Source organism: Strigops habroptila, chromosome 1 (genome assembly GCF_004027225.2).
Source record: "Strigops habroptila isolate Jane chromosome 1, bStrHab1.2.pri, whole genome shotgun sequence".
In the NCBI taxonomy this organism is placed as follows: Eukaryota; Metazoa; Chordata; class Aves; order Psittaciformes; family Psittacidae; genus Strigops; species Strigops habroptila.
The window spans coordinates 53,227,840-53,238,991 of record NC_044277.2 but is presented as its reverse complement, the minus strand read 5'-3'; the positions used below and the strand labels follow the sequence as shown (position 1 = coordinate 53,238,991).

The following is an 11,152-nucleotide window of genomic DNA, read 5'->3' as shown; positions in this document are numbered from 1 at the left end:
TTTCCTGACCCTATTTCTCTCATCCATTACTTCTTGTATATGGATGTGCTCCTGAAGACCTACTTGTTGTTTGTCTTCCCCTGCTCATATGTCTATGCTGAAGAATTCCAGAAGAAACATTTGCTCACCTCTCCTTCTGATGAGACAAAAGAGAAAATGAGACAATGAAAAGCAAATTCCTTGCACTGTACACTGCACACATTCATCATTGCAGGAAACTAGGTCAACATTATTATTCATAACAGTATATATGTTACAATAAAACTAAGCAGAGGATAGCTCTGCTTGGAAGGATGCCTGTCAGTTATGCACTGAAGTGAAAACCTTGCTTCCAAGGTACTATTTGGAAGACAGAGCAGCGTTGGTTGGGGTGGCAGAGGATTTCTCTGCCAACAAAAATGCAGAAAAACCTCATTTTCTTCAGATTTATGAAAAAATAAAACTTACTACAAGTTTTCTTAAAGTTCTTTTGCTTTTACTTTGAAAACCAAAGCAAAGCCAGTCTGCCATGTCTGAAAATGGGCCCGTTTAAATTATTATTTGGCCTCCTTCAGAAGGTCTGGAGCAGAACTCCTCCGCTCTTAAGCTCAGTGGCTCTCTGACTTGAGGTTGATATCCCCCAGGCAGTGGCAGGAAATGTCGCCTGCCTTTGGAGGCTGCTCCTCAGAGCCCTGACACCCTTTTCTATTGTAAAAAAGAGTGATAGAATTTGGTTATATCTGTGGACCATCTGATTCTTTCCCACTTTACTCCTGCGTAGTGGATTCTGTGCTAGTGACCTACTGAAACGCAGGACACCTTACAAAAGTTCTGCTTTGCACAGTGTTCAAAAGTCCTTTTTCTCATCCGATTTTGCAGTGGTCTGCTGTCATAGGGACATGGGAGCAGGTCTATTTAAAAACCAAAAGATGCCAGAATGAATTCAAATTCCAGTATTCTTGGAAATTCGGGCTTAAAAACTACCAACCAACCATTACAGCAAACAAATAATAGATTAAACAACAAGAACAAAAAGCTTTCCATTACTAGCTATCTCAGGTTCATCAGAATCACATTCCCTAAAGATTTTCTAGGGCTGTGGGTTTTGATGTTTTGCTGCCTTGTTCAGGAGACGAATTTGAAATTAAATGGGCTTAAAATAAGAGTGGTTTTAAGCATGTGTGTGTTGCAGGGGAAGATTCCCTGTAAGTGTTTTTGGTATACTATATCTAAGCAGACAAAAGAAGTAATTATTCTTATAAAAACTATGGAACCTGTCATCCTGAAAAAGCTAATTAAAGGAAAGGTGAAGCAATTCATCCAATTTCAAATTGCTTTATTACCTGTGTATCATTTTAAACGTATCTGGCATGGAAGAAGAAATGTAGAAAGCACCTTCCCAAATTTTCTTTTTCCAAGTTATTATTTCTTCCACACATCTCTTAACTTGATGTTTAATTAGCAAGTCATCCTCACATATGAAATGGTGTGTGTGATTCTCATATAAAAATATATAATCTTCACATTCAAAGATGTATCCCATTTAAAGTTTTAAATTCTAAAACTTTTTCTTCCTCTGCTCCTATTCTCCCAAATGAATTATCCACAGAACATGGCTCCTTACTAGTTCATTCCTGGGGTAGAAATAATAGCTGTTACTTACATTACTGAAAAACAGATTACTTTTTTTACTATTCCTTATTGTTATTTGTTTCCATTTCAGACAAACTGTCAAAGCCCATTAACTCAATGTAAATCTGTCCAGGTATTTCTATAGACTTTGGATCAGGCTCAGAGACACTGGTCTTACCATCACACAAGGTGAGCTGGGATCTGTCCTTGCCTCCATTTGGCAATCTGACCAGTGAGCAGCAGGATGCTGGATCATTTATGTCCCAGGTGCACTGGGAGTATTTCACATTGTGTTATCTACCTTAAGTTATATCACCAATTTTAAAAACAATCGTCCCCCAGCCCTCTAATTCTGGTGCTAATCAAGATCAAAGCACAGAATATAGATTAGCAGTACAGTAGCTGCTTCTACGGTCCCCACTTATGTGTGGGAGCTTTTCAGACCCTTCTGGGTTCCCAGAGCTCCCAGCTGCAGACTGGAAGAGGTAACTGCCAAATGCAGCCGTTAATCGCTTTACCATAGCTGTTGTCTTCTTAATACTCCTTTTAAAGCAATATGCATCTCTGTGCACACACACAAACATAGTGTCAGTACTATTGCACTTTGCTCTATATTCCTAGTCTGCTCATTTTATTATTAAAAGTTCCCACTCATTAAAATCTCGTTAGAGGAGAAGTAATAGTTTTGATGATTATTATTTTCCGGTTAACGTGGAATGAGTCAAGATTTCTTTTTTAATAGGAAAGCAATTTTTCTATCTCACGATAATAATTTAATATGTTCAGCATAGGAGAAAATACGCAATAAATCTTTCCCATGACATTATTGTGCAGGGATCAAATTTGTACTCTTTATTCAGCCAAAAATCTGTTGAAAGCTGGTACGAGTGGCAAGTAAAGACTTTGTTCTTTGAATGACCTCTTTCTTGGTATGTATTCGGTAATCACTTTCTTCATTTAGTCAGAATCCTAGACCACTGGCCCTCTGCTTCTGTTTTAACTGGTGGTTTTAGTCTCTTCAGTATGGCACAGCACACTGTAACAGCCCAGATTTTTCCCTATTCCTTCTCCTCGAGAAGTTGTTTTAAAAATGAAATAACCTGCTGTTGTGCCTTACAGAACTGGCTCCGTGGGATTTTGTGGGGAGTGTGGCTGTGCTGAGCATCCAGTCCAACCCTGCTTCTACATCAGGGCAGTAGAAGGCTGCTGTGCACTGTAGTGGATATGGATACAGCCCAGAAAACAATGCTAAGGGTGAGCACCCTGACCCTTGAGGTGTCCATAGCCAGAAAGCTTTTTGGGGGGACACTCCAGGAGTGGGACTGGGAGTGATGGAGAGAGCTGCATCTGCCTTAGCAAGCAGCATAGCATGATAGGGGTGAAGCATTTAGTTCAGAGTCCCTGGCCACCACACTACACATGTTTTGAGTGGGGTTTAGTGTGGATTAGCTCTGGTCTGGTCATGCGGACCTAATGCCCATTAGCGGTTGAAACACAACAGTTGCGTCCTTGGGGTGCGGTTTAGTTTCATGTGAAAAGAATCCAGTTTGTGCAGTCAGAGGTCACTCTGTCATGTAAACCAAAGCATGGTAAAAATATTTGCTCAAGAAAGACTCTTCTGAACTGTATTAAAAGATCAGCATGGACACAGAAGGGTAATAATATGCCAGCTACAGATCTCTGGTGTACCTAGCTGTGGCAGATAGGGCATGATATAGATAAAAGGGAATGGTTGCACATATTCCATGAATGGCTGAAAATCACTTTTCCAGTATTTTCCCCATCACTGGACACTTTTAAGATTCATCTGGACAGGGTGCTGGGCCATCTTGTCTGGACTGTGCTTTTGCCAAGAAAAGTTGGACCAGATGATCCTTGAGGTCCCTTCTAACCTGGTATTCTATGATTCTGTGTTTCTATGAATATGTTATTTTGTGTTTTTCTTAAGCCTACCATGGCACTTCAGCAGCTAGGCAACTTCATGTTTTGTAAAGGTGAGCAGACTGGCAGTGGATAATGAATCCTCTCATTCATAGTAAGTTCGTAGTAAGCAAGAAGTTGTAACCAAAACAACCCAAATATGGAAACTGCCATATAAATGAGAGGCTACCTGTCAAAGAAGACAAATTTTAATTTCAGAAAGATGTTTTTAATTTTATCTTCTTAAATCTTATATTCTTATACTCTCATTCTTATGCTAGGGTTTCATTGAGTGCATATGTGAGCATACCGTGCATTTTACCATTGTTCCTATTAAATGTGAGCAGTAGTTCTGGAAGTACATGATGCTTCATCTTTGTGAAGAATTTTACAGCTAGCACTGTTAATGTGAAAGAGAATCTTTGGAAAAGATGGGAATGGTCAGGCACTCTGGAGCAAATATTTGGAACAAAAGCTTAATTACACGGATACCAGATTAAGGCAGTCTTATAAACAGTTTTGGTATTTTTGACATGGTGGTAAAAAACAGAAAGCAAAGAGAAGCCAAATTAACTTAGCAACTGAAGTGTAGCAGCGGACTGAATCTGAAAGTCGACAGGTGAATGTTTTCCACAGTCCCAGCAGAGAGAAAGGCTGAATTGAATAGCCAAATTCTGCTTGATTTCTTTGGGAGCAGGATCAAGTCTTTAATTCGTAAAAAACTCCTGTTTTGATTTTAATGAGAGTTACGTGACTTAAATCTTGTTTAATGTTTTGGAAGCACCGGGTAAGGTTTAAATCAAATAATAAGTTTTCTAGACTTTTAATAGCGTTATTCTTCTTGGTGCTGCTATTACCTCAGGGTATTTACTTTTGGCTGTTAGTGCAGCGTAGAAGTTGATACTATTGAGAATGGAGTTGGCAAATCTTAAAACAGAATGTTTAGATCATAAACATTTTAAAATAAGACTCCATAAAGAAGATGTATATTTTTTTAATATGAAATGTTAGTTGTGTTCTTGGCAGGCTTTGCTTCATAGGAGTCACATGCATTTCAAAGCGTGTTCTGCTAGCCAGCTGCAGCCAAAAGATTATTTCAAACCAGTGGAGACCCAATTCCCATTTCTCTTTTGCTTTTTTTCCTCTCCTCCTTCCCTGTAGGACTCTCTATATATCATACAACTGAAGTATAGCCAATCATGGGGTGAAAAATTCATACATCTAGTATACACTACAGTGGAAAACATAGAAACACTGACTAAAGATGCCAGCACTGGGCTTTGCTTTAAAAAGTACTGTTGAGATTTCTTTTCTTCAACACTCTTCAAATCTTCAAACTTCAAAAACTGTTGAATACTCTTTCAGAGCCAGAAGGATTGCATAAACTATATGGAGAACTGCTTGTGTCTGCCCTCCACTTACCTGTGGAGTGACACTGTCATCTTTTTAACAATTACTTGATTCATCAGTGCTACATGAAACCAGATATACTCCAGGGCCATGCAGAAGGTGGTGGGTTTGGGGGATAAATCATAATAGAAGATGTTAATGGAGTGGTTCTTTATTTATCTTAGTGAAATGTTGACATTTATTGTACTATGCATGAAAATTGGGGTTTATGGGGTTTTTTGAAATAAATGTGTGTGAGAACATTTGTTGTCCTGTTTTAAAGATGTCTTTAGAGAACTTATTTTTATAAAATATGAACTCAGTGTTGATGAAAGCTATTGTATGTTGGCAGTTATGCAGGCAGAATTCTTGCCTCACTTCAGGCAAATACAGGCACCACAGTAGAAGTTCCCTGTGCTTATCAAATAATGCACAGTTCAGTTATTCCAGAACAGAACTTGACTCATTTTTTTTTCCATAAAGTGAAGGAAGAGCTTTCTCCACCTTGGTTTTGAAGCCTCTTCTTTTTGTGTGCTCTGCCGGATGCCTGCCTGCTTCGGACTGAATGGGAACAATTAAAAGTTATTTTATATTGGTCACTTGCTGTAACTGTAACAGTCCTGAACAGAAAAGCTTTGTGTCCATTGCCCTGAAGCATCATCAGAAAAGGTTTATAGAGCCTTTTGCTGAAAGTATGTGTGTGACTGAAGTTTGAAGCAACTGGCAGTGGGAAGTTGAATGATGAAGGGGTTCCAGAAGAGTATATTGGAGTGTACTGACCACCTTTGGAACCAGCTGTGAACCTACTCTCCTTAGCCAACCCGCTTCCTTCCTGTACGGATTGACATGTCGGAATTTGATTGATATGAAGAACGTATACTTTAATGTAGTTTCTTTTCCTCTTTCTAAAAAGCAGAGATTAACACCAAGAATTTATTTTCCACAAGCCAATGTTAGCTTCGTTATTTGGCTGTCCAGTTAGGAACTGTGAAGGAAGCCTTACATGACATAGGCCTATAAAGAAATTAACTTTTTGGCTTTTATTAATTTCAGTTTTAAAGTACTTAGTCTGATATGCAAACCAGACAGATACTAGATAATATTGTACTGAAAAATTGTATCATTACTTTAGAAATATACCACATTCTCCTTGAGCTAAACTGAAAAGTTTATTCAATTGAGTAGAAAGAATTCTGTTGCTAGGGTTTTTTTTTTTTTAAAAACCAAACAAGCAAACAAAAACCCTAAAACCTCAAACCCAAAACTTCTTAGAAGTCAAGTTTTTAGATTCTTATCTAGATCAACAGTAAGTGTTCCAAATTCAAAGGTGAAAAGCATCTACTAGGTCTTATTTAAACATTTAGCAGTCGTAGATTAGAGATAAATACCATACTACAAACATGGCAGGTCATTGGTTTCTGAGTTGATACGTTTACCAGAGTGGAAAGGTAACAATGGTAAGAGATGTATCTGCAGAGGTTTTTTTGACTGATAGTGTTATGTCACCAGTTTTCCCATACTAATTTGGCAAGTAGGAGTTGGATTGCAGTAGAGAGAATCTAGTTCATGATTCTATTATAGTTTTTGTATGGGCACTCACTGCGCAATACATATTTAATCCTGACATTTTCCAGATTTAAATTAGACAAAATTTCTTTCTTTCATGTCTTTATGCTTTTTCCTCAGTACTTTTTGGCAACATTGCTGCTTGTCTCTGAGTTTCTCTGGTACTACTAAATGTCACTCATAGGGAATCTGTTTATTCTTAATTTATATCTCCCTTTAGGTGATGGACTGCATCAGCAACAAGTGTTATTGTTACTTCTCTCAGTTTAAGTATAATGAAGCATTCAAAAAGAACTGTAGTTGCTTACGTTGCATGCACTCATGAGTCTACCATTTGAATAGTTTGTGAGGCTGAGTCCTTGATCGTTTTGAGTAAGAGTCCTTTGCAGCTGTTTGTATGAGTGTGAAGGGTTAAACAATAAAGCAGAAATACATCTTCATGCTTTTGCTTAAAAGGGCTGGGTTTCAGAAGGAGCTGTAAAGCTTTCAGCAAGAACCAGGCGAACACTACAGTAAAATGAAAAGCTGAAATGTGAAGAGCACGTGATGTGAGATGCCAGCTCAGCACTTTCAGGAGTCATGTACAGATCACATTGCTCTAGGAGAGGAGACCACCCTTGGAATTGCAGTGAACTGTAGCAGTGACCAGCTGCCTTGCAATGTAAAGAAATACAGGCTGATACCCCTCAGTTACGTCACCCGGTGGTAGCCTCTTTTAACAGTTCTTCACTCTGGGGAAAACAGATGTTATTTACAAGTACTTCTGTAGGGGTGGAAAAATCACCTTGCTATACAGATCCCAGCTGCACAAGGAAAGAAGAGTGTTCATACAATAAAGGCTCTTTACTGAGAGTGTTTGTTTTTTCTCCTCTTTGTATAGGTTCAACATGGGAGAAGACATTACGGCAGATTGGTTTTGAAAGGTAAGCCATAAATTTGTTTCCTTACCAGTGAAAAAAGAAAAGGAAGAAAAACTGCATGGGAAAGTTTGCAGTATTATTTGTTTTAGCTGATCAAACATATTTATGATGTCAAATTTAGAGAGGAAGTTATGCAGTGTCATGCACATACATGTTCAGCTTTTCTGTTTATGTCCTCTTTCCCCACTCTGTCTGAAGCAACTTATTCACTATATGAACTTGGCTTATAATGTTTTTTTCTGGCAACTATACAGCATGCTAGTATTAGAAAAGGTGACACACTATTGGGCAAAAGTCTTACTTATGAATGAAAATATTGCTCTCGCTCATATTATTTTTTCCATGAAACTTCTAACCTGTGACATATTAGTTGACAAAAGTAAATGAAGTTGAAAGAAGACCAAAGCTGGCAGACAGCTATTTAGCATCAGAGGAAAAATCAGAATTCAGCATTCCTAAAGTGCAAAAACTTCTTGCAGCCAAACTTAACCACAAGGTCATCATACCAGAAACATATGTCTCGTAAATTAAACTAGGCCAAGCCCAGTAAAAAGTGATCTGATGTTGAAATTCAGATGCTCAATCTCATGTTTATTCTTTTAAAATTGGTAAGCAGAAGAATTTGCTGTTTGCTTGAATGAAGTTTTGCTGGTTTCCCTCAGTAGAGTGGCTTGCAGTTGTGCACTAATATGCTTGGGTCATTGTAAGCTGGGCAAGAAGGAATGTTGCATGTCTTCATGTTGCTTGAGCCCATGCTGTGCATACTGCCTCAGGCATCTCAGCAAACCCTACAGACAATCAGGCCTTTCTGAAATCAATAAATAGCCATACAAATACTATGAAACAGCAAGCTACTTGCTTCTTTTCTCACAAGCAAAAAGCAAGCTGTGTTTCAATTCTGACTGTTACCTTGCATAAAGTTTTTATTACAACAAAACAAGTTTTTGTTACAACAAAACCTGGTTTTCTTGTTCAGCTAAATATATTAGATTTCCATGTTAGACATTACATTTGAAAAAATTGAAGGACGGTGCTTTTTTCAACACAGTAGTCACAGAAGTGCATGGAAAAAAAATCTGTTCTTATTCTCACACCCATAGATATTACGCTGATACGTATAATTTTGATTCTTCAAAGGAAACATAGAAAAGAAAATCACTTTTGAATGTGACAAAGATCTGTTTTGGTGAAATCTAACTTTTCATTGGTACATTTGTAGCTTTGCGGCTTGGGTTAGTTTAACAGTAAAATATTACAGAACAATTAAACCATTTTTCCTTTACCAAATAATATGTAGAGGTCAAATTCATTTCTGTTGTAAATCTCTTGATACCAGTACAGTCATTCCTGTAAAGATGTTGGCCAGACTTTTTTAAACAAAATCAAATATTTTGTTGCCATATATTTTTATCACAATTTGAAAATCCAGACTGATATGGAATACTTACCATTTTGTAGCTGGGGAAACACGGGCATTTTCGTTTCATAGCTTCCCACCAGTAAGAAATGTTTTAAAACTTTAATCAGATCACTAAATAAAAATATGTCTCTTCTACTGCCCCATAATCTTAAAAATGCCCCAATGTTATAGGCAACCTGAGTAGAAAATTGCAGCCTTTCATAGTGTCAGTATTTAGTAGTCCTGGGTAGGTACATGATCAAAATTAATTTAAGAATGTTCCTGTCTCTAATTTTTACTTTAGCAGTTTTTAGAAGTTTTTAAAAGTAATTTTAACAAACATAAAGTGTGCTAAACCTGTAGTTTTTGTTATGCAGGATAGCATAAGAAACAGTATTGATTGAAAGGAAAATTGTGATTCCATTTCATTACAGCATTGGGATAGGTGGGGGCTGTGGTTCAATAGCCACTTGAAAAGATGCAGTGCCAAATCAAGAATCAGACTAGAAATTCCTTAACTGTGACACCTTACTGGATGTTGTCTATTTAGAGATAGAATGTTTTTAACAGCACTTCAAAAAAAAAAAAAGAAAAAGAGATTCAGATATTAGTGAAAATTACACACTCTCAGTTACTAAGTTAGATGTTGTTGAGAGGTTCTTTTTAGTAGGTTGTTCTCTGTTCTCTTGTTTCTTGATGAGCATTTCATTCAGCATAATACCATACATGTGTGAAGAGCACTACAGTGAAATACTGATTCTTTCATTGCTCCATTCTTCTTTTAAGATTACAAATTGGCACCTGCTGGGTTGTTTGTCTGCATCAGAATGGAAAAAAAAAATAGTTTTGAGGAGTGCTAGAATGAATTGATACCTTGGGTCTGTGGTTTGCAACTGCCAATGGAAAATGGCCAGTGTTTTTAAGCTGAGTTCATAAGAAGTTCTATTTGTGGCAATTTCCAACTTGAGGAAACAACAGGGAGAGCCCACAGTAGCTGTGTATGTGAAATGTATGTGCAGCATGAAACACGCACAATTCTTAATTCTTAATTAAGACTGGATATTAGGAAAAATACTTTCACCAAACAGGTAGTCGGGCATTGGAACAGGCTTCCCAGGGAAGTGGCAGAATCACCATCCCTGGAAGTGTTCAAAAAACATGTAGATGAGGTCCTTAGTGACATGGTTTGTTGGTGGACTTGGCAGTCCTGGGATAAAGGTTGGACTTGATGATCTTAAAGGTCTGTTCCAACCTAGTTGATTCTATGATTCTATGAATTACAGCTGAGAAGCCTGCCTGAGAGGAGACAAATATGTAGAAGAGATTACTGTGCAGATCCCAGTATTACCATTCTAGTTTGAAAAGAAGAAAGGCTTTCAGATGGTAGTTCTGCATCCTGAGAGACTGATTGCATCCTGGAGTAACTTTAATTGAAACAGCACATTAGTTAGCACAGATGGGGTGAAAATTTTGATGACTTGGCTTGCCATAATCATAGAAGCAAATGTGTTCTCATCAGCTTTTTCAGAGAACGAGCAAAGAGAGAACAAGAAAAATAAAGTCCTTTAAACAGGTAGAACAGTTAATGTTTGGGGTTTTTTTTGATAGTCATATTCTTACATGTATTTTTAATACAAGACTATTTATGACATTACTGTATCAGCACTAACAATTTAGTTGACTAAAAGATCCATAACATATTTATGAAGTCCAGTGTTAACTCCTTTATAGCAATATTTGTTTAATATCATATTGTATGTCATTGCCTAAGATCAGTATTTCCTATGCCTTAAGGAATGGTTTCCAAAGTTAACAAAGGGATACACATTGCTATATGTAATATTTCTATGCAGGAAGTGCACTTAACTTACAGTCACAGAAGTAGAAATCCCAGGTCTGCAGATCTTTCAGACCTGAGAGATTATTCTGGGGGTGTATCACTACATACTTTCCCTAGTCTTATTGTCATCAGTAAGCATCCCTTTATGGACACTGATAGGATAGTGAGCTACAGCTACATTAGGGCTGATCCCCTACAGTTGTTCTCGTATTATGTATATCAATACTAAGAAAAGAAGAGCAGTGGCACTGGTTTTGCTATTTAAAAATATATTCTCTGCAAGCTGTTAACTTAGGCACACCTGAGTCAGCTGTGAAATATCAATAGCATTTAAATGTGGTGTTTGAGCAAGCACATTCTTATTCAGGACAAAGCAAGATTTTTAGATACACAAAAGGAAAGACATTCAAATTAATGTCCTGAGGAGGACTATATCTTTGCTTAAAAACTGGAAAAAATCATATAGAATGGTCCTCTTAACAGGCCGTTTTAGAGCACACTGATGAA

At 37.5% G+C, this 11,152-nt stretch overlaps 1 protein-coding gene across 16 annotated transcripts in view; it reads left to right on the top strand.

Moving 5' to 3' along the window:
- Positions 1–11,152, top strand: part of PIEZO2 (piezo type mechanosensitive ion channel component 2) — a 321,453-nt gene that overhangs the window by 155,293 nt on the left and 155,008 nt on the right. Inside the window, exon 1 of one of the 16 annotated variants that reach the window (XM_030499082.1) lies at positions 7,373–7,409. The exons of the other annotated variants lie outside the window; for them this stretch is intronic. The gene's annotated coding sequence lies outside the window, so the exon portion shown is untranslated. Of the gene's footprint in view, positions 1–7,372; positions 7,410–11,152 lie in introns of those variants that run through there. 16 annotated transcript variants of the gene reach the window in all.